Here is a 26,783-nt window from a genome sequence, read left to right as displayed (position 1 = left end):
TTGCAGCCATTCACGGACCTCGTGTTCCAAACAATGACGTCATATTAAGGGGCCACAATTGTTCCTAATTAGTTTGAAGAACATTCTGGACAATTTGAGTGAATGATTCAGCCACCAAGATCGCCTGACATGAATACCAATGAACATTTATGGGACACAACTGGGAGGTCACTTCATTCACACAATCTTGCACAGACAACACTTTTGCAATTATGGATAACTATGAAGGCAGCACGGCTCAATATTTCTGCAGGAGAGTTCCAGCAACTTTTTGAGTCTGTGCCACATTGAGTTGCTGCACTACGTTGGGCAAAAGGAGGAGCATAATGATATTAAGATGTATCCCATGAATTTTGTCACCTCAGTGTAAGCGACAGTTTAAAACTATGGGTTAGTCTGTGAGGCTTGCATGGAGAGCACAACTGGTAGCACATTCCTTGAAAGAGACAGGAATTTGGGACAAATACCATTGCAGCACACAGTTACAAGATGTTGCAAATGTTTATCTGGAATAAATCTTTCTTTTTTTAAAAAAGAAGCACCTCTGCTGTCAACATGGGTACAATACTGTTTGCCTGATATACCAATAACTGTTTCAACTGTAAGATTCAAAACTCTCACACTGCTCAGGAATGCTGGTGGTTGGCGATTGCAACAACAAGGACAAACAGGAAATTTATGGCAAGTGGAGACAAAAACTATAAATATTGTGTCTTAGTTTTCAGTAGCTCTCACATTATGCAACATTGTATGTGAAATTATAAAGATTATTATTATTATTATTATTATTGTTGTTTAGTATTACTATTATTAACACCTGCTTTAAAACACACTATTCCAAGCTATTAGTCCCATTTCCAGTCTTGTTTCAACTCAATATATATTGCAATATTACTCCTAGTTATCATTCTTGACAAGAAGCAATGAGGTTTTATGTATCATTCATCTTTATACAAGTATGAGTGAGGAGAAGAAATACTCGATTTTTGAAACCAAGTAGTGAAATGTGCAGGGCTACAGTTTACAGTTGCAGCATTAGTCTGAACTGTGTGCTCCATGTGTTACCTGATGTTATAATTAATTATACCTTAATAAATACTGCAAATGCAGAATTTCTGACACAGACAAATAAACAAACAATTGCCTGATTATTATGAGTAGATGGAAAACAAGGTAATACAGTAGACAGTATATATAATGAGGTGGGGGATTTATTTAAGGCTAATTTGTGGATCTAAATTGGTGTTCAAGAAGGGGCAATATGATAGGGCCAATGAAACACAAACAACTAATCACTGTTGACTTTCTATGGGCCTGAATATACCATCCAGAATAAAAAAAGCAAAATTGTGGCAGGGTCACCACGTAACGTATGATCACTTTGGCATTACGTCACTTATGGAAGCCTTGATAATCCTACCTGGCCAACAAAAATGCTGATATGCCACGTTAGCGTTGCAATACTGCGCGTTTTTCATTCAAGATGAGAGCAGTGCAGTAATGGCAGCATTAGAGGGCGTGGGCTGGTAATGCTACAGGGCGTGCCTGCAACTGTACGAAAAGCGGCGCAGTCGGCCGGCTTGCGCGACGCGCGACTTACCAGCTGGAGCATCATCCCTGCGGCCTTGACCCGGCAAGCGACACGATCGCTGCCTGCCCGGCAGGGCTCAATACGCCGCCGCCACTGCCGCTGCTGCCCCCTCTGCCGAAAGAAGCGCCGCCCGCCCCCGCATGCGCGCCGCACCAGTTCGTTTCACTTTCATTTGGTACCAAAAACTCTGATAGCCAATTTCACGGAACGCGAAACGAGACTAAGATTTACAGCGTTACTGACAAACATCAGTGATTTGTTTAAAAAGTCAATGTTCACGAAATTTATATGGGTAAAGGCAAAAATGGGGTATGTGTATTAACAATTAACGCTCGTTCAACGGAGAGTTAACTTGATAGAAATTATGAAAGATAATAAATATCAAGACAACATAAGATGGCAAATACTATTTACTTTTCTGGAGAATTAAGTCAAGTAGCCAGTTTTCTTCTAAGGAATAATGAGCTGCAATCTTCTTTGCTTTTCAAATGGTTTAAATGGCTCTGAGCACTATGGGACTTAACTTCTGAGGTCATCAGTCCCCTAGAACTTAGAACTACTTAAACCTACCTAGCCGGCCGCGGTGGTCTAGCGGTTCTGGCGCTGCAGTCCGGAACCGTGGGACTGCTACGGTCGCAGGTTCGAATCCTGCCTCGGGCATGGGTGTGTGTGATGTTCTTAGGTTAGTTAGGTTTAAGTAGTTCTAAGTTCTAGGGGACTTATGACCTAAGATGTTGAGTCCCATAGTGCTCAGAGCCATTTGAACCATTTTTTAAACCTACCTAATCTAAGGACATCACACACATCCATGCCCGAGGCAGGATTCGAACCTGCGACCGTAGCAGCAGCGCGGTTCCAGACTGTAGAGCCTAGAACCGCTCGGCTACTCAGGCCGGCTTGGCTTTTCCTTAACATTTACATCGTCATCTAATGGGTTAGCTCTTCCAGGATTCGCCAAATTTTATTTAATTACAGTGGATCACAGTGGATTTTTTTAAGATACCAAAGTAAGGGTCTTCATAGATTCCGATGCAATGAAGGCGAATATCACAAAATTGTCATGCGTCAGGGTTACAAATAAGTTGGGATTTCAAGTTTCACAAAGGTTCCTACCGTAATCAATATGATATATACACTGAAGAGCCAAAGAAACTGGTACACCTGCCTAATACCGTGTAGGGCCCCAGCGAGGACGCAGAGGTGCCGCAGCACGACGTGGTATGGACTCGACTGATGTCTGAAGTAGTGCTGGAGGGAATTGACACCACGAATCTTACAGGGCTGTCCATAAATCCGTAAGAGTATGAGGGGCTGGAGATCTCTTCTGAACAGCACGTTGCAAGGCATCCCAGATAAGCTCAATAACGTTAATGTCTAGGGAGTTTGGTGCCAGCGAAAGTATTTAAAGTCGGAAGAGTGTTCCTGGAGCCACTCTGTAGCAATCCTGAACCTGTGGGGTGACGTACTGTCCTGCTGGAATTACCTAAGTCCGCCGGAATGCACAATGGACATGAATGTATGCAGGTGATCAGACAGAATGCTTACGTGCGTCTCACCTGTTAAGAGTCGTATCTAGACGTATCAGGGTCCCATATCACTCCAACAGCACACACCCCACACCATTAGAGCCTCCACCAGCTTGAACAGTACCCTGCTGATCCATGGATTCATAAGGTTGTCTCCATACCCGTAAAAAGTCCATCCGCTCGACACAATTTGAAATGAGACTCGTCCGACCAGGCAACATGTTTCCCGTCATCAACAGCCAACGTCGGTGTTGGCAGGCTCAGGCGAGGCGTAAAGCTTTGTGTCTTGCAGTCATCAAGGGTACACGAGTGGGCCTTCGGCACCGATAGCCCATATCGATGATGTTTCGTTGAATGGTTCACGCTGACACTTGTTGATGACCCAGCATTGAAATCTGTAGCAATTTGCGGAAGGGTTGCACTTCTGTCACGTTACACGATTCTCTTCAGTTGTCGTTGGTCCCGTTCTTGCAGGATATTTTTCCGGCCGCAGTGATGTCGGAGATTTGATGTTTACCGGACTCCTGATATTCACGGTACACTCGTGAAATGGTCGTACGGGAAAATCCCCACTTCATCGCTACCTCGGAGATGCTGTGTCCCATCGCTCGTGCGCCGACTGTAACGCCATGTTCATCCTCACTGAAATCTTGATAAACTGCCACTGTAGCGGCAGTAACCGATCGAACAACTGCGCCAGACACTTATTGTCTTATATAGGCATTGCTGACCGCAGCGCGGTATTCTGCCGGCTTACATATCCCTGCATTTGAATACGCATGCCTATACCAGTATCTCTGGCGCTTCAGTGTACATTAACTGAACTTAGCTAGTTTATTCGAGCCGTTTCTTTACCTTCCTCTTGTGAGTGGTGCCTGGAGTATCTCTTTGCAGCAGCCAATAGAAATCAGCCAACGAACAGTAGTCAACGTCCTATGCACCGCTGTTCCACGAGAGGAATGTCAAGGTACAATCGTTCACCGTCATCACTGAATGCTCTATAGTTCTCTGGGAACACATTGAAGTGGCAGTAGAGGAAGTGCATCTTCTGAGTCATGTTGCAGCAATGACCTTATAGCATGAATGAGGTCCCTGTAATTATCGGCTCTCCTGTTCCCCAAGAGCAATGTTGTCATGTAATTATCGGCTCTCCTGTTCCCCAAGAACAATGCTGTCACGTTACGAAAACAACGCCACGCACGCAGCTGATGAGGGGGTTGGAGTGAACAAGTGTGTCCCAAACAGTTGGTGTATCTGTAGGCCAATTCCCTTTGTAATGATCTGTGCTGAGTCGTGGAAACTTCTTACACAAATACTGAAAAGCTGCTTCATTTCTGTGCACAGCCTTATTAAATGCTGTCATGAATCCCAACGGTGGGAGAACAATTCTGTTCAGATCCACTAGAGGTTGTTTGGTGTGTCAGCGAGGAGATTCCACTGCTGCTGTCGTAAGGCCAAGAGCTCGGCTTTACGTTTTGGAAGATCTAAATGCCTAACCAGATCACTGAGTTCTCAATGTGTGATTATGTTCTCAAGACATCGATGTTGATGTAAATGTAGGGTCAGTGTCATGGCGGATGATTGCACCTTTTAAACGGTTGTATGTGTCGGTTCAGCACTATCGCTAACACTGCTTGATGGTAGTACATCTGGGGGAACAGGAAATGCCATCAGTCACAGGGCGAATGACAGATGGGTCGTCTCGGTATCGAACGTTAATAACACTCCGACGCAACATTTGTGGGTTCACGCCAAATAGAACGCACACCAAACTTCGTGGAGACACTTTTACCCTGCATCCAAGCATTCATTGTAGCCGAAAAGCTACAACTCATCTATAGGGCCCATAAATTATCTTGGTCTCCAACTCGAGACCCAAAGTACAAGGCATGTGCTTGTTTAGTCAATGGTCGCCTTCTTGAACCGCATGCAAAATCTGCATAAATGTATCAAAAGTTATACGGTTTATTACTGCAGGTGCAGGGCATTTTTGTGAAAGCGTATATGTGCACAACAATAGAATTCTTCACTATCTTCACCTCACATATATAATGGTAATAACGTTAACTGAAACTGTATGAATGTGTCAGATAATCTGTTTTTTTTAATACCATAGTACACGTGTATTCACGTTAAACCGAAAAAACAAAGCTCAGTGTTAAGGAAGTTGTACAATGTACATACTGTAGTTATTACATTCTTTCACTGAACAATACAGAAAACTAACCCGTTTCAAGGTTAGGAAACAACTCAATAACGGTTGCCAAAAATGACAAACGTTTATACATTCTTAATGGAAAGTAAACAAATTCATTTGTCTAATAATCTTTGATTCTCTGGATGTTCTGAAAAATTACTGCAGATGCACGTCTGGGACATGTTTTATTAGATTCACCAAACCAATAACAACAAAATAAATGGAAATCATGCTTTACTTTAACCTCGTACAGCTTGCGATGGCTTCGTATTAGGGAAGTTGTTTATGTAAAGTTTTTCCTTTAGCATAACATATTAAAATATTTGCATATCTTCGTGAATCACCCTATATAATAAAAACAAGATGAGAAACAGGTAAGGCAGCAGGTGGAACTCACCACGGCTGCATTCAACAAGGAAACTAGAGAATGGCAGAAAAGGGCGCAAACAGTATCCAAAACCAATTAAAACTTAGTAAAGAAGGATAAGAGTGAGCTGATAACTGCTTGCAGCGGAAGGCGCTCCAGCCACACCGAAGATAGCTTAAAACCTTCTACATCCCAATAAAAACAACTTTCTCGGAGTAAGCGGAGAACGCGTTAAACCGTCCATGAATTGTCCGCCAAAGAGCCTGAAGGAGGGGGCATTGTATCAGGATATGATCTACTGTCTGTATGGCTGCACAATTTTACAATGGTGTGGTGCCCCGTTACACAAGATAATACTGCGGCTTAGCATGGTGAAGAACGGAAGGAAGGGCGCCATGCAACAGTAGTCTCCTTGACAATCCTGAATTTCTTAGAGGGGGGAGTAGCACATCAATGTCGTTCCACTGTCAGCAGATGTCTTATTTGCATCCGCAACGAATTTTGTTGCTGACCAGCAGGAGATGTATATTCCGTTTTATCCACGGTTTTAGAGCTGTCAGTCTGAAAGATAGTAGTACCCTGAAACTCATGAACTAAACGTAACAGGCGTTGGAGGGTCGTTGGGAGCGACTGAGATTTTAGGATCGTGAAATGGATCAGTTCTAATTCGTGATATGAGTACAACCAAAGGAGGAGTGCGCGAGGAAACACAGGGAGTAGATTGTAGGAAGGAGAGGTGGAGGTCCTGGTAGGGGGGCTGTAAGGCGCATTCCAACTGATATTTCGACCTCAGGGCGGATGTCACGGGGTCAATACCCAAACATGTTAAAACAATGGGATATGTTGGATGATCAGGAAATTGTCGACTGGCGATTGCACAGAGGTCATTCCATGCCAAGTGATCCAGAGGTTCCCGCATGGCCATCACAATTTTGACGAGATTTTGTATGAGCATTCTCACTTGTTCCCAATGAACACTGGTAAAGTTTCACGATCATTAATTCAGTACTTCCGGAGATATACTCATTTATTCGACCTCATAGCGCAGCTATCAGTGCAACCGGTGAATTTTCGGCAACTTTGCGAGATATATCTCCGGTAACATTTTCTTGAAACAAACAGAACTAGGTCAACATGTACAACTTTTTTCGCTCTCTTAAGCAAAATATTAAAAATACTATTTCCTGAGCGATTTGCACAGGGATAATTTGAAGCAAAATCGTCTGAAAAATACACTCGAAAAAATGTGAAGTTAAGGTATTTATATCTCCGGAAGTAATTATAGGATACGCCTGGATCTTCCACGTAATAACTTACCAATACAAGGTCTTGGAATATAAAATTTCATTCGGCTTCTGCTTTTCAGTGATTTCCAAATTGAGAGCAAACCTGACTTTTCTAACAATGCCAAAACTGCCTTTGTTGCCCACTCCTACAAAAAAAAAAAAGAGTCTTCTGCAAACTATTTTAAACCATTTTAATTAGAAAAACCATGCTCTGAACCATCTACAACTATATTTGGTTCTGCAATGTTTTACACCACTGTCACAGTGTGTAAATTTTGGTGAAGTTCACAGCAGTCAACCCCATATTTCTTTGCAATGGATTCATGTTATAGAGAATTATTAGTATGTTTTTTATTGTGTAATGCTATTGATGTGCTTGTTTAATTTTAGTTTAAATGTCTAGCGTACTCTGTGTTAGCATAGTTTGCAGTTAATGTGGGACATTAGTGTAAGCATGAAAAATTGTATAAGTGTGTTCGTAATGCGCATTGTGGCTTGATCACTGCCGGTTCCTTTTAAAGAGCGAAAACCAGCTTTACCTTTGCCACAGGGGCCACGCCCGATAGGTGTGGAACAGCAGCTACGTGCAAAGTTTCAGCTGTAACCCGCAACTACTTCCGGAGATATAAAAAGCTAAACTTAACATTTTTTTCGAATGTCTATTTTTCGGCCGACTGTGCTTCAAGTTATCCATATGCAAATCGCTCAGGTAATCTTTATTTTTATTTCGATTAAGAGAGCGCAAAAAGTTGTACAAGATGGCCTAGTTTGTTTCTTTCCAAAAAATATTGATAGGGATGATATGTCTCAAAGCTGCCGAAAACTCACGGCTGCACTGATGACAGCTGCGCTATGGGGTCAAACAAATGACAATCTCTCTGCGAGTATATAATTGGCGGAAGTAAAACTCTACCAATGCTCATTGGGACCATGTGCGAATGGTCACACAAAACTTCAGCAAAACCAGTGATGGCCATGCGGGAATTTTTCCGAAATTAGGCCACTTGGCATGGAATGGCCCATAAGGGACCAAAAACTGGTACCATCAGAACTCAAGGGGGAATATCCCCACTTCGGCTAGGAGACTGTCTAGGGACTGGTCTGGAAGGCACCAGTGGCCAGTCGCACTTCACGATGATGGACTGCGCCTAACAATTTAAAAGTTGAAGGTGCCACCAAGCCATAAACCTGGGAAGCAAGTACAGTCGGGACGATACCAAGGACTTGGTAAATACAGAAGAGTGTCACGATCCTCACTCCAAGAGGTGTGGGTAAGAAAGCAGAGAGGGTTAAGCTTCTACTTGTAACGAGTCTTTAGTTGACGCATATGGGGCACACAAGTCAGATTTGAATAAAAAATGAGGCCCAGAAAACGAGACTGTGACACGGAGTCCAGGCACTGCGTATCCAAGCGGTTTTGGGGCACGATAGCCTGTGGTACAACGACAGAAATGCATGACGCGCGCTTTCGCAGGAGATAATTGGAAATCATGGTAAAAGTGTTGAGGGCCGTCAGACGCCACCTTGGAGGTGGCGTTCAGCCAAGGCTACTGAATGAGAGCTGTACCAAATGCAGTCGATGTCGACAAACAGTGCAGGGGTGACCACCGATCCGACAGAGCTCACTAGCCCAGCGGTGACGACGAGGAAAAGTTTGACACTTAATACGGAGCCCCCTGGGACGCAGTTCTCTTAGGCCCGCGGAGAGCTGAGTGCAGTACCAGTTCTAACCCACAAATGGTGGGATGAGAACCCACGAATAAAAACAGGCAGGGAACCTCGAAACCCGACGGAGGGTAAGTAACATGCCTTATGCCTTATGTAGGTCAAAACAAGACTGCTGGGTTGGCGTTTAGGAAAGGCGTGTTGAATTGCTGTTTCCAAACTGAATAGATGGAAGGTTGTGGATAATTCCTTCCCGAAGCCACCCTGATACAGCGATCCTAAGATTCATCAACCGAGAGTAATTTGCTGGCGCCCATTGTTTCAAACAGTGCCCATAGGACGTTGACGGGGCTAAGTGATCAACAGCTGTCGAGAGACTTAAGTTATTGCCTGGCTTCAGCATTGGGACAACGATACAATCACGCTGTTGCGAAGGTGTGGTGTCGTCCGAAGAACGAGGACTCGTGTCAAAGTTGGTACCTCACCACCGAATCACAAGCAAGGAAAGTCGCTACCCGACGCAGCAACGAACGAAGGACACGGCTTAGACATGCCCTAGAGTGTTTCCATACGCTGCCAACGTCGGAGCGCTGCGCCGATGAAGCCCTCTCAGTAATCGTCGCCTACGATGGTGGCATTGTAGCTCATCAGATCCGGCTGCCAGTTAACAGAACTATTAGCCACAACTGTGAATCAAAGTTTAGTGTCAACTGCGCCTGAGATGAGACTATCATTTTGCATTGTATCAGGTGATAACAGTCATAATATTCAGCAAAAGTAACAAATACACATTGTCTTCCATGTGGACACGGGCTGTTTTCATCTTAAGTATTTTGTATTGTTCAAATAATAGCACAGTGATCTAATATGTGTGTGTTGTATCTGTTCGACCTCTCCCAGAAATAAATCTAGGCTTGCTAGGACCGTTATAATGCCGACGAGGATGGGTCAAGATTTTTCTCGTCCGGTACTACCGATGGGAAGAAACCTTCGAGCTACATACACCTGAAGACCCTGAGAAGACGTAGCCTCTGAGTAACATCCAGAGAATGGATCATTTGATTATGTACTGAATTAGAACCTGGAGTCATATCATGGGACAAGTCAGGGGCCCAGAGCAGTTCCCAGTCAGTGAAAGGTCCATTATATAATTTGGCTTTGTGGGGAGCGAAACATAGGAGGCCGTCTTCTTCTTTTTTTTTTTTTATTAAAAAAAAGAGGCTCTGAGCACTATGGGACTTAACATCTTATGTCTTCAGTCCCCTAGAACTACTTAAACCTAACTAACCAAAGGACATCACACACATCCATGCCCGAGGCAGGATTCGAACCTCCGACCGTAGCAGTTGCGCGGTTCCTGACTGAAGCGCCTAGAACGGCTCGGCCACCGTGGCCGGCGGCCGTCTTCAACTTTTCATTTTTGCAGCAGAAAGGTAGCCGGATAAAAAGAGGACACCAATGCTGTCAAAGTGAGTCTCAAGGTGCTCTGCAAGAAACGACACGTTGGCACGAAGACTACCCTGAAGGACAAGAACCTGAACAGTTCTTGATCTCTGGCGTCCCTCAAAGCCTACGGAGCTTGGACCAAACCTGGTAAGAAGAGGCATACGTTCGCGAGGAGGAGATGCAGCATTCCCAGCATTCCTTCTTACTACGCTTAATTACTCGTAGATAACGAACATTAGTGCAGCATCGCTTAAAAGTGAGGAGGGTGGCCTGTGAAGGATGCCACCCGAGACGAGCCTGAATAGCCGGCGACGGAGGGGACCTGGGAAAAGGGGAACAGTAGTTCCAGCGGCGCACGTGACCGCGTCGGAAAAGTACTGCATAACCTCGTCGATGCAGTCTGTCAGGCAGGGGGGCGAAGGTAACAGGAGAGGCATACAGGTGTTAGTTGGCTCTTCGAAGCACTAAGCATGGAAGTCGGTCCGTCTAGTAGGGATGGGAAAGCCGACCTGTCAAAACCGATATTGGCATTTTAGTTCTGAATAACTGCTAAAATACTTTGCTTTTTAGTAAACATTTTGTAAAAAAGGTAGTAATAATTATTTGTAAGAATTCCAATGCTTTTAAATACTGTTTATTACGGAAAATGGGTTAAAGCCATCAGCATTATTTTAATATCAATCCCGACACAACCGAATAAAAACACATGGCATACGACTTGGTATAGCATTGCAAAGAGAAATATGCACATGTTACTATTTAGCTTTAAAAGATTAAGGATAGGGGGCGCCACAACGAACTTGAGACATCATAAAAGGAGAAAATTAAAACTTAACAATCCATTCATAGTTTACAATAGAAATAGAAAGTAGCTATCTGTTGCCTGTGTCTACATAATATACTTTTATCCTTATAGCTTTTGAAAACGGACGAATCTCAGTTTTCTTAAACTCAGTTGTCACCCTGTAGCACTGACTGTTTATAATACCCAAATAGCGGTATAAGCCTCGATTACAAGATGAGCAGGGTTTCAAAAAAAATCCGCACACCTACATCATAGTAGGACAGTTAAGTGACACAATATAATATTGTGGAGGCATTACCCAGCGGCATCTCTTTGACAACGTATGACTAACCTCAATAATAACCTGCAACAGTTAAAACAGTTAAAACTTGTAAGGCACCTGTGTTGTCATTTTCCTCGGGCATTATTATCAAGCAGGGTCCCTTTACTTTCCATGCAATCACCGAGTGTCGTAAAAATATGAAAAAATTGATTAACTATTCATTGCCAGTCTTGTTTGATTGGTAATGACCGGTTTCAGTATAAATTTTCTGCCCCAGTAACTGTTAATTTTTGAATTGCACAACAGAGGCTCGACTAATTTGCAATTTTCATTCACTTGAAGTAACGTAAAATTTCACTGGCAAAACTAATAACTAAAGATACAACACAAGTTAAGACTGAGCAATTCAATTTTTTTCTGTATTTAGCTTAGCGAGTGACTTCTGCTGGCTTGGTACATATTTTATCGTTGTTATATTAAAAGTAAAATGATGATGTTGAGTCCCATACTTCTTTACAGAGCGTAGGGGAGCGACGCGCGAGACCAGCGCCGCCTTACTAGGCAAGGTCCTTGTGGAGGTGGTGTGCCATTGCCTTCCTCCGACCGTAATGGGGATGAATGATGATGATGATGATGATGATGATGATGACGACACAACAACACCCAGTCATCTCGAGGCAGGAAAAATCCATGACCCCGCCGGGAATCGAACCCGGGACCCCGTGCTCGGGAAGCGAGAACACTACCGCGAGACCACGAGCCGCAGACAAAAGTAAAATAAGGTTATTTAAAGTTTGAAGTGAATGTACTTTAAGCAAATGAGCAACTTATTTTAAAAGTAAATTGCTTGCCTTTTTCTAAATTTAGCAACACATTACACTGAGGTTACTGAAAGTCATTTTTTACACAACAAAATTTTAGTTAACGCCATTCATTTATATTACCAGTAACTTCATTTAACTTTACTTTCGAAATTTAGTATTTTAGTAGAAATAACTGCAAACTCAGTGCTTTCTGATTCATTTTTTTTCGTGAACTGTTATGTTATAGAAAAGCGTGACAAGCTTCTGTTGCCACGCCATTGATTATCTGCTTAATTTTCTTCGCCATTACCTTTCTTAAGATTCTGGAGATTCACTGCCCTCGTGTCTAATAAGTATTTTTTCTATTATCAGTATTTCCTTTGTATTAAATATTACGTGGTACCACTTTTCCCCGCCTGTGTGGTTCGTGAGCGATTGCACTAACGTCCGTCCACTCATTTCAAAATTATCTGTGTTTCGAATTGATTTTTCCTTCAGAAGCGTCTGTTGTACACTTTCCTCCCATTAACCGGTATTACTTTTCTTCGGTAACGATAGCTTTACTCACTGTAAAATTTCACTAGGCATACGCCATTACGATCAATTATATTGCAATCCAGTAGGTCGATTAGGAAGAGGGAGGTTACACACTGAATAATCATATCCCGGAAAGGCGTGGAGGGGGCCAGTAGGACCGGTCACACCCCAGGATTACAGCCTGTCACCATTGGGGATGGAACTACATCGATGATCACTGGTGCAGAATCTGATAAGTGTGTGTGTGGGAGTGGGGGGGGGGGGGATAATCTATGGCATCTCCAGGGTCACCAAAGTAGCCCTGTCCCAGTTCTCCTCTTCCTCCTCCTCTACTCTTTCCCCCTCCTACTTAAAAGCCTCTGCTGGCCGAGTTTCTTGCGAGGGCCTATCCGCAATGAGCACGAGGATATGAAATATGCGCAGCTCCGTCAGCCACTAGTTGACATCAGGTTTCTAGTCTGCGGATTTTTGGGAGAGGAGCCCCAAGAAGCAGCCCTATAACCGGTAGACGCAGGAGGAAGTATCTGCTTTTCCAGTTAGGTGTGGGAAGTGATTCCCACAGACGGTACCGCAGTAGGGGGGGGGGGGGGGGGGAGGGGATGTGATGGCGGTGACTTCGCATCGTTACTGACCAAGGATGTACGTGTTCATATTTCTCTCACGCCTCGATATGTGACAGTCAGTTGACTTACATTCTTGTATTTTCTTTCTTAAAGACAGTGCGAATTGGTGAAAGAGGAAGATGGTGTTCCATACAATTGACATACAAAGGCGGTTGTTCACAAGAACTACGTTCATGCAGTGATCGTCCACAGCTTCCGTATTTTAGGTCCGCCACGCAGCAGGATGGCAGATTACTAAAACGTAAGCATTGGAAACACCTCATGGTTGGTGGGACGTAAAGTTTCAAGTCACAGATGTACACCATGACTTACCTTTTCTGAGAAAACATTCCCTTCAAAGACTAAAACGAATGCTCCTGTGTCTGTTCCTTCATCCTCAGTACCTTCTAGCATATGCCGGACAAAATGTACGCCTCGTCATTCAGAATTAGACCGTTGCTTCTCATCCATCTTGAGTGTAAGGTTTTTGTGGAAGACGACTCCTTGGACCATGTGGGGCAAAGGTCACTGGTATGTCACCCAGACACTCACATGCCTGAAGAGCTATTGATTGTACAGGAGAGGAGGCTTTAATTTGTAATAGTACATGGCGCATTTTTCCAATCACTCAACTCCTCCAAATTTATCTTCACTGTGGTCCACGCTAAATAATTGTTTTTTAGCAGTAGAAGTACCTCCATCCGACTCATGGGGTTGCCAGGATGGGGAAAGAAGTAGCATTATAACTATTCTCATTGAGATTTCTGTACTTATCTGATGAGACGGAGGGATCATAACGGCTGGTTTATTGAATTTGATATGTTTGTGTGCGAAAAGTCCACGCTGATACCCCCTACTCCGGTAAGGGTCCACCCTACGGGGTCACCCAGTCGAAACAAAAGTCATCTGGCACAACGTCCGTTGACAGGGTTCCTGATGCCCTAGGATGGCGGGCATCAATTGCTTGGCTTGCGTGAAGAGTCAGCAGATCAGGCATCAGTAGTGAGAGTCCTGTGGTGTCAGAATGCTGCACCAAAAGTTTCATAACGACGCCATCACGTCGGGCGCGTTTGCTTTTAAGCGCATGTATTGTGAGCAGATGACCTTTAATACTGCATGCAGAAGGCGCTATTTAAGACGTTCTTCTCCAGTCGTTCCACACCCCATGAAAAAAAATTCAGAATGTAGGTCAAATTCAGAGGGTATCAAAACTTTCTTCAGACGAAAGCTATTGTAAATGAACGAAAATGCCGAGAAAGGAAAGCAGACACTAGAGGTAGCGGAGTCAGCATCAAAGGCTGTATCATGAGAAAGAAAGAGAAGGAAGGATAATCTGAGATGAGTGCTTGCAACGCAAGAAAGGATGTACATGCTGCAATAGCTTGGGGCCCCCGTACTCACCACGCACGTATTCACGAAAGAGTCGTGTGCCCCCTACGGCGATACGACAAATACTGTTACAGATTGTTGCTCAAAATGTCATCCGTTTACATTAATGCATAACTGGCATCTCCATGCTAGTGATTGACAAAAAAAAAAGTATTCTACGAAAAATGACTGCAGCTTCCGACAAGTGGGCAAACAGTTCTGCTGCTGAGTGTATCGATGGCTGGTTCACCAAACGCTTCGTCTCCCCCCCCCCCCCACCAAACCCCTACACTGGGTGGGGGGGGGGGGGGGGAATTGGAAGTATTGAGGCAGTTCCCTGGCCCTTCTCGCGATCACACACTATGGATTTCTTTCTGTGGGAGGGAGGTGAAGCTTTCTGTGTACTCTAGAGGAGTTGGTTGCCTGTTTGGCTTACGCTGCAGCCATTATTCGTACAACAAGTAGTTGTTCTGAGTGTGTGAGACGCTAGCACACAGGTGCCAGTTGTGTATTAATGAAAATAAATATATTTTGACCACTATCTCTAAAACAATTTCCATCACACGGCAGTTTTAACACCGTCCCTTCTGCATATCGCTAGCATCAAAAAAGCCTCATGGACCTCTCAGCGAGGAACCGGAGCACCTGTGACATTTTTATCACATAAAAATAGTGTTTATCTCCTCTAAAAACACTCAAATTTTGTGAACGTAGTTCTTTTACGCCCTATGTATCGTAACCGTCATGTAAAGAAATTTATAAAAACCTTTTTACGAACAACGATGTAGCAAGCTCTGGGCTATAAAGGGTACGCAAAAGACACAGAGTTTTGCTGGTTGTTCATGGCATGGAAAACCTTCGGCTTTATCGAATCACAGAATTCCAAAACGACATTCCTAGTACGCAGGAATAACACAAGTTGTCACTACTCTTGGTGTGGCTGCAGCGGGCAGACGCTCGTGTGGTCGTGAATATCAGTTGCGGGAACCCGACTCTGCCATATGTTCGCACTCGCAATCTCTCCTTTAGCCGCAGTGGTCCCAGCATGAATCAGAATCAACGCTACGACGTATTTTAATTCTGCTATAGTAAAGCCGGTGACAGGATACCCGACAGCTGGCAGCACTGGTGCCAGCTTTAAACTACGAAGCGCAAGTGGCTGCAGGCAGAAACAACAGAAGTCTTAATGCGACAACAACGCGTTGCCATAAAGACTTACACAAAATCGTGTTACGTGACCAGTTGATACAAAACATGCAAAGCAGCAGCCGCGTCATCCCCACTGCAACTGTAGGGGATCTTCTCTTGCAGACTCTAATAGTAATGGTTCCCTTTTGCACAAAGCGGAAGACGTTAGTTACGGGGTAATGGCAAAAACAACGATGCTTAAGCTTGTAAAAAAACCTTCTGTTTTAGGCTAGATTAATCTCATTAATGACTACAAGTGTAATAAGAAATGCCAAGAAAGGAAGGAAAATATATTTGCTTAACAAGAGTGATAGGGCACAAATCGCAGAATATCTGAGTGACCACCATCAAACGTTCATTTCTGAGGAAGAGGATGTGGAACAAAAATGGAAAAAATTCAGAAACATCGTCCAGTACGCCTTAGATAAGTTCGTACCGACTAAGGTCCAAAGCGAGGGGAAAGATCCACCGTGGTATAACAATCATGTACGAAAGGTACTACGGAAACAAAGAAAGCTTCATCATAGGTTTAAGAGTAGTCGAATCATAGCTGATAAGAAAAAGCTGAACGAAACGAAAAAGAGCGTAAAGAGAGCAATGAGAGAAGCCTTCAACGAATTCGAACATAAAACATTGGCAAACAATCTAAACAAGAACCCTAAAAAGTTTTGGTCATATGTAAAATCGGTAAGCGGATCTAAATCCCCTATTCAGTCACTCGTTGACCACGATGGCACCGAAACAGAGGACGACTGAAGAAAGGCAGAAATACTGAATTCAGTGTTCCGAAACTGTTTCACTGCGGAAAATCGTAACACGGTCCCTGACTTCAGCCGTCGCACGGACGCCAAAATGGAAAATATTGAAATAAACGATATCGGAATTGAAAAACAACTGCTATCACTTAGTAGCGGAAAAGCATCCGGACCAGACGAGATACCCTTAAGATTCTACAGTGATTATGCTAAAGAACTTGCCCCCTTTCTATCAGCAATTTATCGTAGATCGCTGGAAGAACGTAAAGTACCTAGCGACTGGAAGAAAGCGCAGGTCGTTCCCATTTTCAAGAAGGGTCATAAATCAGATGCGAATAATTATAGGCCTATTTCGCTTACGTCAATCTGTTGTAGAATAATGGAACATGTTTTGTGTTCTCGTATTATGATGTTCTTAGATAATACAAATCTCCTGCATCATAACCAACATGGATTCCGCAAACAGAGATCATGTGAAACTCAGCTCGCCCTATTTGCCCAAGAAATTCACAGTGCCGTAGACACTGGCGAGCAGATTGATGCCGTATTCCTGGACTTCAGGAAGGCATTTGATACGGTTCCGCACTTACGTTTAGTGAAAAAAATACGAGCTTACGGAATATCGGACCAGGTTTGTGATTGGATTCAGGATTTCCTAGAAGAAAGAACACAACATGTCATTCTTAACGGTTCAAAATCTGCAGATGTAGAGGTAATTTCGGGAGTACCGCAGGGAAGCGTGATAGGACCTTTATTGTTTACAATATACATAAATGACTTAGTTGACAACATCGGTAGCTCCGTGAGGCTATTTGCAGATGACACGGTTGTCTACAAGAAAGTAGCAACATCAGAAGACTCGTACGTACTCCAGGAGGACCTGCAGAGGATTAATGCATGGTGCGACAGCTGGCAGCTTTCCCTAAACGTAGATAAATGTAATATAATGCGCATACATAGGGGCAGAAATCCATTCCAGTACGATTATGCCATAGGTGGTAAATCATTGGAAGCGGTAACGACCGTAAAATACTTAGGAGTTACTATCCGGAGCGATCTGAAGTGGAATGATCACATAAAACAAATAGTGGGAAAAGCAGGCGCCAGGTTGAGATTCATAGGAAGAATTCTAAGAAAATGTGACTCATCGACGAAAGAAGTAGCTTACAAAACGCTTGTTCGTCCGATTCTTGAGTATTGCTCATCAGTATGGGACCCTTACCAGGTTGGATTAATAGAAGAGATAGACATGATCCAGCGAAAAGCAGCGCGATTCGTCATGGGGACATTTAGTCAGCGCGAGAGCGTTACGGAGATGCTGAACAAGCTCCAGTGGCGGACACTTCAAGAAAGGCGTTACGCAATACGGAGAGGTTTATTATCGAAATTACGAGAGAGCACATTCCGGGAAGAGATGGGCAGCATATTACTACCGCCCACATATATCTCGCGTAATGATCACAACGAAAAGATCCGAGAAATTAGAGCAAATACGGAGACTTACAAGCAGTCGTTCTTCCCACGCACAATTCGTGAATGGAACAGGGAAGGGGGGATCAGATAGTGGTACAATAAGTACCCTCCGCCACACACCGTAAGGTGGCTCGCGGAGTATAGATGTAGATGTAGATTAAACCAACATTCTTCTTCTTCTGTAGGGTATTAACCTCGCACGTCCGTGGGTTATTATTTCAAGGCACTCAAAGCGAGACGGGCCATATCTCATTTATGTAGTTACTAAAGCAAGTACGTTATCGTCTTCATTCAAGCATATCTTACTAATATTGGAAGGACTGTACGCTGCAATGAATGCAGATTACAAACGCGTACCGGACTAAGATTCGAATCCAGACCATTGGTGTACTTATCAAATGCTCACCTCATCAAGCTCACCAGATCAAGTTTCAATCTGTCAGTTCCTTTGCTTTACATTTACAAACCTAACATAACATGGACCAACAAACGTGCTAGGAAAAATAAAGTCAGAATACTTTTTCATGTAAACGTGCATTATTAACGTTGCAAGCATCGAGCAGCAATATAAATAATAATAATAATAATAATAATAATAATAATAATTCATAACCACTTCTACAACCCTTTAGATCAGATAACATCAACAGATACGAAGAAAGTAAACTGGAAAAAGAAAAGACTACATGGCAAGCACCCGTATCATCTAACACAGCCACACATGATCAAGACGCATCCAACACATGCCTAGAAAAGGCAATATATACAGTGAGACGGAAGGATTCATGATTGCAATACAGGATCAAACAATAAACACCAGATATTACAGCAAGCATATTATTAAAGATCCTAATACCACAACAGATAAACGCAGACTTTGCAAACAACAAATAGAAACAGTAGATCACATCACAAGTGGATGTACAATACTAGCAAATACAGAATACCCCAGAAGACATGACAATGTAGCAAAAATAATACAACAACAGCTTGCCTTACAACATAAACTTATAAAACAACACGTTCCCACATACAAGTATGAACCACAAAATGTACTGGAGAATGATGAATACAAATTATACTGGAACAGAACCATTATAACAGATAAAACACCACCACATAACAAACCTGACTTCATACTCACCAATAAAAAGAAGAAATTAACACAACTAATCGAAATATTGATACCCAACAGAAGAAAACAGAGAACAAATTGAAAAATACATCCAACTGGCTGAGGAAGTCAAGGACATATGGCATCAAGATAAAGTTGACATTATACCAATTATACTATCAGCTACAGGAGTCATACCACACAATATCCACCAGTACATCAACGCAATACAGCTACATCCAAACGTATATATACAACTACAGAAATCTGTAATTATTGATACATGTTCAATTACCCGAAAGTTCCTAAATGCAATGTAACATATAGCGTACAGTTAAATGGAAGTCACGCTTGATCAAGGTCCGCGTCACTTTCCATTTTTTGACCAGACATAACGTCTGAGAAAGGAAAGAATAATAATAATCCTAGGTGCGCTCGTAGCCTTACAAAATTCAGAAGTTTGGGTCCTTCCACATACCATTAATTTATTGCCGTTTGACATTTTCACGTTCCATGGATAACTCTCGCGGAATATTGCAAACTTGTGAAATATTACAGACAGCCTAGAAGAAGATGCCATGTGCCCAAAACGAAAGAAGGAAGATTAAGATCTGACGCCCCGTCGACGACGAGAACTAATATTTTTATGACTGCGTGTTTTACACGTTCTATGCCACAGTAATGCAAAGTCACGAATAAATAAGTCACCAGTGCAAAATGCTCCTATCAGACCATCATAAAGGCGGATATTCTCCCGTTTAATAGAATTGGCTGAAAGGAAGGGTACCTGCTGCCTCAGAAACCTTCCACAGCACCTTTAAAAATTTTGGCATGCAAACACATCCGCACTTTTTTGAACATGGAACTCACCTCTCACTCCCTTAAGATCGCCGGACTAACTCGCTCACACCTACTAGTCCACCTTTGTATGGGTAAGTGGGAGTGGGCGTGTGCACTCACTCATTCAGCCCAACTCATTGGCATTATCTCTCTGTGTCCCTAAACGTGCGTTTACACTAGTGTGACTTTCCGTGCACACGAGGCGCATGCAGCTGATGCACGAAAAAGCAAGGAGGCGCAAGCGCCGGTGCGAAGTCGCGCATGCCTCAAAATTGTGCACACGGGGACGTAGCCAGGGAGACTATACTTGCGTGTGCGGGCAAGCACAGCAGTACGGCAGTTAGCCGCAAGGCGCACAGCTCCTCTGCCTCTCCCTCTTGTTCTCTCTTAACTGCTCCTATATCACTCCTTCCCACTGCTGCTCACTCTCCTCACTGTCTCCTCTTTCTCGTTGTCACTGTCCTATACTCTGGCTCTCACTATGACTGGCTCTCGCCCACTTCCACTTTCTCCGTCTCTCCATTCCTCTTCCACTGGGAATGTTTCCTTCATTCTTTTCCTAGCACTGTTCTGTCGCTGTCAACTAAGTTCCACTGCCACTGTGTCCCTCTTTCACACTACCATTGTCTCCTCTGCTCTTTCTATACCACAACCGCTGCCTACCATCTTCCAATTTTTATTACCTTTTCGTCTCTTTCCCACTGCCCTTCTTTCCTTCACTCTCAGAATGAAAAAGGGCGAATATGTTCGCATGTCAAAATTTTGGGAATATTTTTAAAGATGCTGAGCAAGGTAGAATGAGGCAGCTGGTGCAACTTATCAGTGAGTCCTTTAAACATGAGAATATTTGCTTTTTCTGCTCGGATAGAGCACATTTTTCCGCTGGTCCCTTCTTTTCCCTGCCGCAACAGGGAATCCTACTCATATGAAAAGAACTTTATGGGTCAGTAAAAATTTGGTAGTTTACGTGAAATTGATACAATACAAAATTAATTTTACACCTCAGGCTAGAGTATACGTGCAAAAAAAATATTGCATTTGCTGCAGCACAACAAAATTCTGATGATAATGGGGACAGTTTGCAGAATATTTCTCCGCGCTATGTCAATTTATAAACTACGTTTTCCAATCACAACCGGAATTTAACTGCGTAAGTAGGGTATCATTAACCTCTCCATCTCGGAAACGGACAAGGATAACAAAATTTTCAAATCTGTTCGAGATGAGGAGCTTAGGAATATATTGTACAAATTTCAGCCTTTGCCGTGTATAGCCGTTCTGGAATCTGCGGCTCGTCTTTGGTACAAAAAAATGGTAAAATACTTTTTGTGGGGTCTTTCTAAGGAACGACCCACGAACTAATGGTGCCTCTACAAGCCCTTAAGGCCCACCGTACATCACATTAAATGCAAAACGAACCAAACTATTTGCTCTATTTGCCTAAGTAGGATGAAGAGTGTAACATTCGTGTCTGAGCCTTTATTGTAGGATAGTGACCTTAGAACGATACTTCTGCTGGGTATACAAATGGTCCTAGCACAAGGGCTATTCAAAACACTTTACTCGCCTTTGTATCACCGACAGAACTCGAGGTATAAGCTCCTGAAGAATTCCGTTTTTATGCGCGGCGTTTTGGAACATATTAGATGGCGCATGCTGTCGCACGCGTACCGATTATCCCCGTAGTTGTGTATGTAGATGAGTAGTTTTAAACTGTGATCGAGCAAGAGAGCGGAGCTAAAACTTGTCATAAAATTTGCGGCTTGTGATAAAACTAAACGCGGTATATGGTAACAAGCACCTACTTGCCGTTAGAATTACTTAGAATGACTGCGAGCAGAACTTTTCAATCCTTTAATTATAAACAAGAAATAATAGTTTTTCATATACAAATTTACTGGATGTTTGTTCTTTTTCGTTTGTTGACAGTGGAGGACGGTTTTCCCAGAAACAACTGGTTGACATACGGCTAACTTTATAAACTTTATAAAGTTACTTCTCCACTTTATAACTCACCGATACTGTGGAACTGTTGGGCGGTTACAAAATTTTACTACTAAAGGAGGAACAAAATTGGGCGGTGGGTGAAAAAGGGTGACTATTCCTGCAATAGAAGATCAACACGCCTTGTACGTAAAGCTCGGTAGTGCGGCAACATCCTGCGAGCTCGTAGCGCGTAGTGGCAAGAAAATGACTTAATAAACGTAAGATTTTAAAAAATCACGGAGGGAAGCCATAGCGCCGGTATATTGACCTCGAAAACTTCTGCAGCTGCGTGATGATTGAAATCGTCTTAAATGATATCTATAGATATTGGTATAAATCCCGGAAAAAGACCAACTATCGGAGGAGGAGTGGACAGTGAAATATTTATATGGTAGCGGGAGAGGAGGGAGGGGGGGCAGTGTAAGGTTATGCATCTGGTGTGTTGACAAACAGCTCTGGTAACCGCCTAACTGAACAATGGTCAGCTTGAAAACATATCCCTGATCACGATGCGCAGCACACGCGCACGTAGTGGCTATTGCAGCAGACACCCACAACGTCACCCATGCCTAATGTGGGTTCATCAACGAAAACGAGTCGCAGCACGCCACAAGCATGGTTATTACACAGTTGATGACTGGGAACAGTCTGTGTGCTGACGAATCATGGCTAAAACTTTCCTCCGTAAACTGGGTTTGGTACCTATGAGGTCACCATGCACGGTGTACACACACACACACACACACACACACACACACACACACACAAACGCAGAATAATAGTCATTCTGTATATGAAACTTCAGTCTCTAGTGTTCGCAAGCGGCCCTTCTGTGATTTATGACTGCAAAGATGAACAACACCTAGAAGCTACAAAAATGTTGACATGGAGAGAAGTTACCGGAACCAGTTTGATTCAGAGGAAAAGCAAACCTGGACGGACTGAAAGAAATAAAGGAAGAGAATAAGCTCCTCAAGGAAATAAAAAGTGGAGAGCTAAAATTTCTGGGCTTTACGCCGAAGCTAATAGATTGACAAGACATTTCTGAAGGCAAAATAGTGGGTAAAAGTATCAGAGATAGGCTCAGACGAAGTTCTTCGAAGAACTAATGAGGATACTGTAATACCAAAAGCAACAAGTAATGAAATTAATAAACATAAATAAAAAATGAACTGATCAGAACACACGAGAGGTGGCTTGATTACAATAATAACCGTGAAATAAAGAGTCATAAATAACACAGACCTAACACATGATTTGAAAATGCTGCTCAGAAAGAAAAGAAAGAAGCAGCTCATCCAATATACACGAAACTTTATTAAACAACTTTTTTTTTTTTTTTTTTTTTTTTTTTTTTTTTTTTTTTACAGACGTTGACGTCTTTAAGTGAATACTTACGCTCAGACACGACAGGATTTGGCGAAGAAAATAGTTGCGTCATTAAAACAGGAGTCTATCGTGGAAGTGGATGATGATTATCTTGCATGGAACAGTATATATGGTGAGACAACAGGACTGATAATTTAAACAAGTGCTGTATTTTAAAAAATAGTTCACATTTCTCTGAACCTTCTAGATAAATTGTGCTCTAGTGAGAAATTTATCATTCCGAAAACGGCAAGCACAACTCTGGACTATAGCAATTTCAGGGCACTAGGTGCGATGGAATAAATGCTTTGCTTTACGTTTTACGCACATTTTAAAACAATTATCTAAGGGCAGTTGATTCCATACCTAACCAAGAAAGAACATAAATCTGAGGGTTGAGGTGAAGATCCAGTAGAACGACATAGCTTGGTTTATCACTAACAAAGTACCTTCATTTTTTTTTAAGTGTATTGTTTCCAACAATTCCAGCCAGGAATAATGTTCCATACGGACTTCCACTGCATGCATATCTTTTAAGTTATCCGTCACAAGCATGTTATGTAATTATCATAATCGTTGCCATCATGTCTTTCACATTTTATTAGGAATTTTTCCTCGGTTTCTTTTTACAATATGTTTTGAAATAACCACATCTGAAGGCATTAATTTGTGTTTTTAATCACCCATAAACTGTATTTCACTCATGCACAGTAACTATAGTTAGTAAATTTTGAATGGGAAAGAGATGAAAAGGTGACAAAAATTGGAAGTAGTAGGCAGCGGTTGTGATATAGAAAGAGCGAAGGACACAATGGTAGTGTAAAACAGGGACACAGTGGCAGTGGAACATAGTTGACAGCGAGGAAAATTGTAACATACTGGACACGTAACACAGTTCCGCGAGAAAACGACGAACAGCAACTATGCATTTGTCACATTCTCCAGAAAGCGAGTAAGGCGAGACGGGAGGGCGTGGTGGCAGCTCCTGTATCGTGTTTCCACGTCGCAGACAGCATGGGAGACTGTAGCAACGAAATTTCAGCTCGGGGCAGCAACTGGGGACCAAACTCAATTCATTAGTGCCTGTGCGTGACGTCACAGGGAGCTAAAATCGGAAATCGGTTTTACGCCAGAAAAGCCTGCAAAGGGAAACAAGAATAGTCAACTGAAGACGTCCGGGGACGTCAGTACTACGGAAGTTCTGTATGTTTCTAATCTACACTCGATAACGGAAAGAATACAGATTTAAAAATACTTATTTTATTGAAAGTATCTCATGTTTTATGCCGTAGTTCAAGAATTCGTAATCTTCTAAGCCACCACAAATTAAACTGAGAATTTTTAAAGCTAACACAGGACCATGTAGAAATGTGATTTGTCTTTCTGCAAAATACTGAAAGACACAAACAATGGAAAAAGCAAGAAATATTAAAGTTTTACGTCCCACAAACGCCACCGTAATTACAGAGAGTAATCACTAGTTCAAACGCAATGACCCTGGTAAAGGAACCCTTCAGACTTCCGCTTGTTTGTATTACGGTACCCAAGAAAAACTCTAAATCTTGTTCGTTTGAAGTAGCTACACCGAATGCGAGTCCAGTACCTTAACCACTGCGTCACTGACGAAATCAAAGGAAACCACACCGTTAATATGCTCTCATACTTCAAGGGCTAAGCTCTGACGCAAACACTTTCTTTGGTCACCCACATTACTTTTCATTACTTGTTGCTTTTGGTATTACAGTATCCTCATTAGTTTTCGAAGACCTTCGTCTGAGCCTGTCTCTGATACTTTTACCCACTATTTTGCCTTCAGAAAGATCTTGTCAATCTATTGGCTTCGGTGTAAAGCCCAGAAATTATAGCTCTCCACTTTTTATTTCCTTTAGGAGCTTATTCTCTTCCTTTATTTCTTTCAGTCCGTCCAGGTTTGCTTTTTCTCTGAGTCCAGCTAGATCCGGTAACTTCTCTCCATGTCAACATTTTTGTAGCTTCTAGGTGCTGTTCATATTTTTCACTTACTCTTCCAGTTTCACTTCCTGGGAGAAGCATAGCGACAATGAATTTGGAGAATGAACCTCATATGAACGGTTAGCGAATTAAAGAGTAAGAGTCTTCTATTGTCTTGATAAGGTTTCTTTTTTTGTGCAATGGATACACAGTAGTCTGCGTATCGTTTTGTCAATAGCTGACCCCTTCATTTGTGCGTTATGAATTGCTCCTTTGGCACTACTAGACTACATCTGTTATTTCAAAACATGATTCTGACAGATATAGTCAAGTTTTGAAGTTGCGAGTTGAAGATTCAGAAAAAGTACGAATAGTGAAATTACTACAATTATACAACAAAACTGTAACCGGTACTAGTAACCATAACTGGTCATAAAGTCTCTGCAAATCGTAGAATATTGACCAATGGCGTTGGTGGCTCGAATGGAAGCTTCAGCGTCTTTCTCAGCCCCTTGCCCTATCTTTCTCCCCCTCCTCCTCCTCCTCCTCCTCCTCCTCCTCCTCCTCCAACCACCAGTACAACAACAACAACTTCTACACAGACAGACCCACACACACCGACAGAATTTTATAATAAATCACAAAATAATCTGTTTTTGATGCATTCGTGTAGTTAGACGGCGAAAATTATGTCTGATATAGGAGAAAAGTTAAAAACACTAGATCAAAACAACAGAGATTCACAAACGTGGAAGAGGAGACATTTTGGAAAACTGTTAATGAAAATCGTTGAGTGCTCCTGCAATAAACAGCAGATGCGCTTGTATCAGAATTACAGATCTGAGGAATCAGGAGAGGAATACCTAGTCCAGCACAGCAGTGCCGCAGCTTAGCGGCAGCTGTTCTGTAAACACAGACGCCGCATCTGTTACGATTCCCGCTTGGCGTAGTCGGCAAACAGTGAAGCAATACGCTCGGGGCAACACGATGGAACTGTTCAAATGGCGCTGAGCACTATGGGACTTAACATCTGAGGTCATCAGTCCCCCTAGAACTTACAACTACTTAAAACTAACCTAAGGACATCACACACATTCATGCCCGAGGCAGGATTCGAACCTGCTACCGTAGCGGTCGCGCAGTTCCAGACTGAAGCGCCTAGAACCACTCGGCCACACCGGCCGGCGATGGAACTGTTATGACATTCATATACAAAAACAATAAGATTACAATAAATTTCACAACACTGCAAATAATGTGAAAAATTTCTGACATTCTCTCGCACATTATCCCACTACACACATTAAAAATGCAGTACTTGTACTGACTGACTTTTAGTGCACTGGTGTGCCGTGTATTGCACTGAAGATGAAAGAAAAATCCTCACTATACGCAGAAATATCACTATTACTGTCACATCACAAAGATTGTTTAACGTGAAATTAGCGTACCAGTACATACTGCATGTGTATCGCATTTCACTACAAATATGAATCAATCCTTTTCGAACACCACCGTTCACTTCAAAGTTGCCTGGACTATTTTTGATTCCCGCAATTTGGTAGGCGATGAATAACCGCCTGACGTTAAAGAAACATTCCATTCATTGTCAAAGAAAAAGGCTAACTGGACCTCGAAAAGGCGCTTTAACCAT

General features: G+C 42.7%; 1 protein-coding gene across 2 annotated transcripts in view; it reads right to left on the bottom strand.

Moving 5' to 3' along the window:
• LOC124789339 (cAMP-dependent protein kinase type I regulatory subunit) overlaps positions 1 to 26,783 on the bottom strand; it is a 266,916-nt gene that overhangs the window by 223,782 nt on the left and 16,351 nt on the right. The gene's annotated exons all lie outside the window — the stretch shown is intronic.

Source organism: Schistocerca piceifrons, chromosome 3 (assembly GCF_021461385.2).
Source record: "Schistocerca piceifrons isolate TAMUIC-IGC-003096 chromosome 3, iqSchPice1.1, whole genome shotgun sequence".
In the NCBI taxonomy this organism is placed as follows: Eukaryota; Metazoa; Arthropoda; class Insecta; order Orthoptera; family Acrididae; genus Schistocerca; species Schistocerca piceifrons.
Note: the sequence above shows the minus strand (reverse complement) of the source record. Positions and strands in the feature narration are given on the sequence as shown.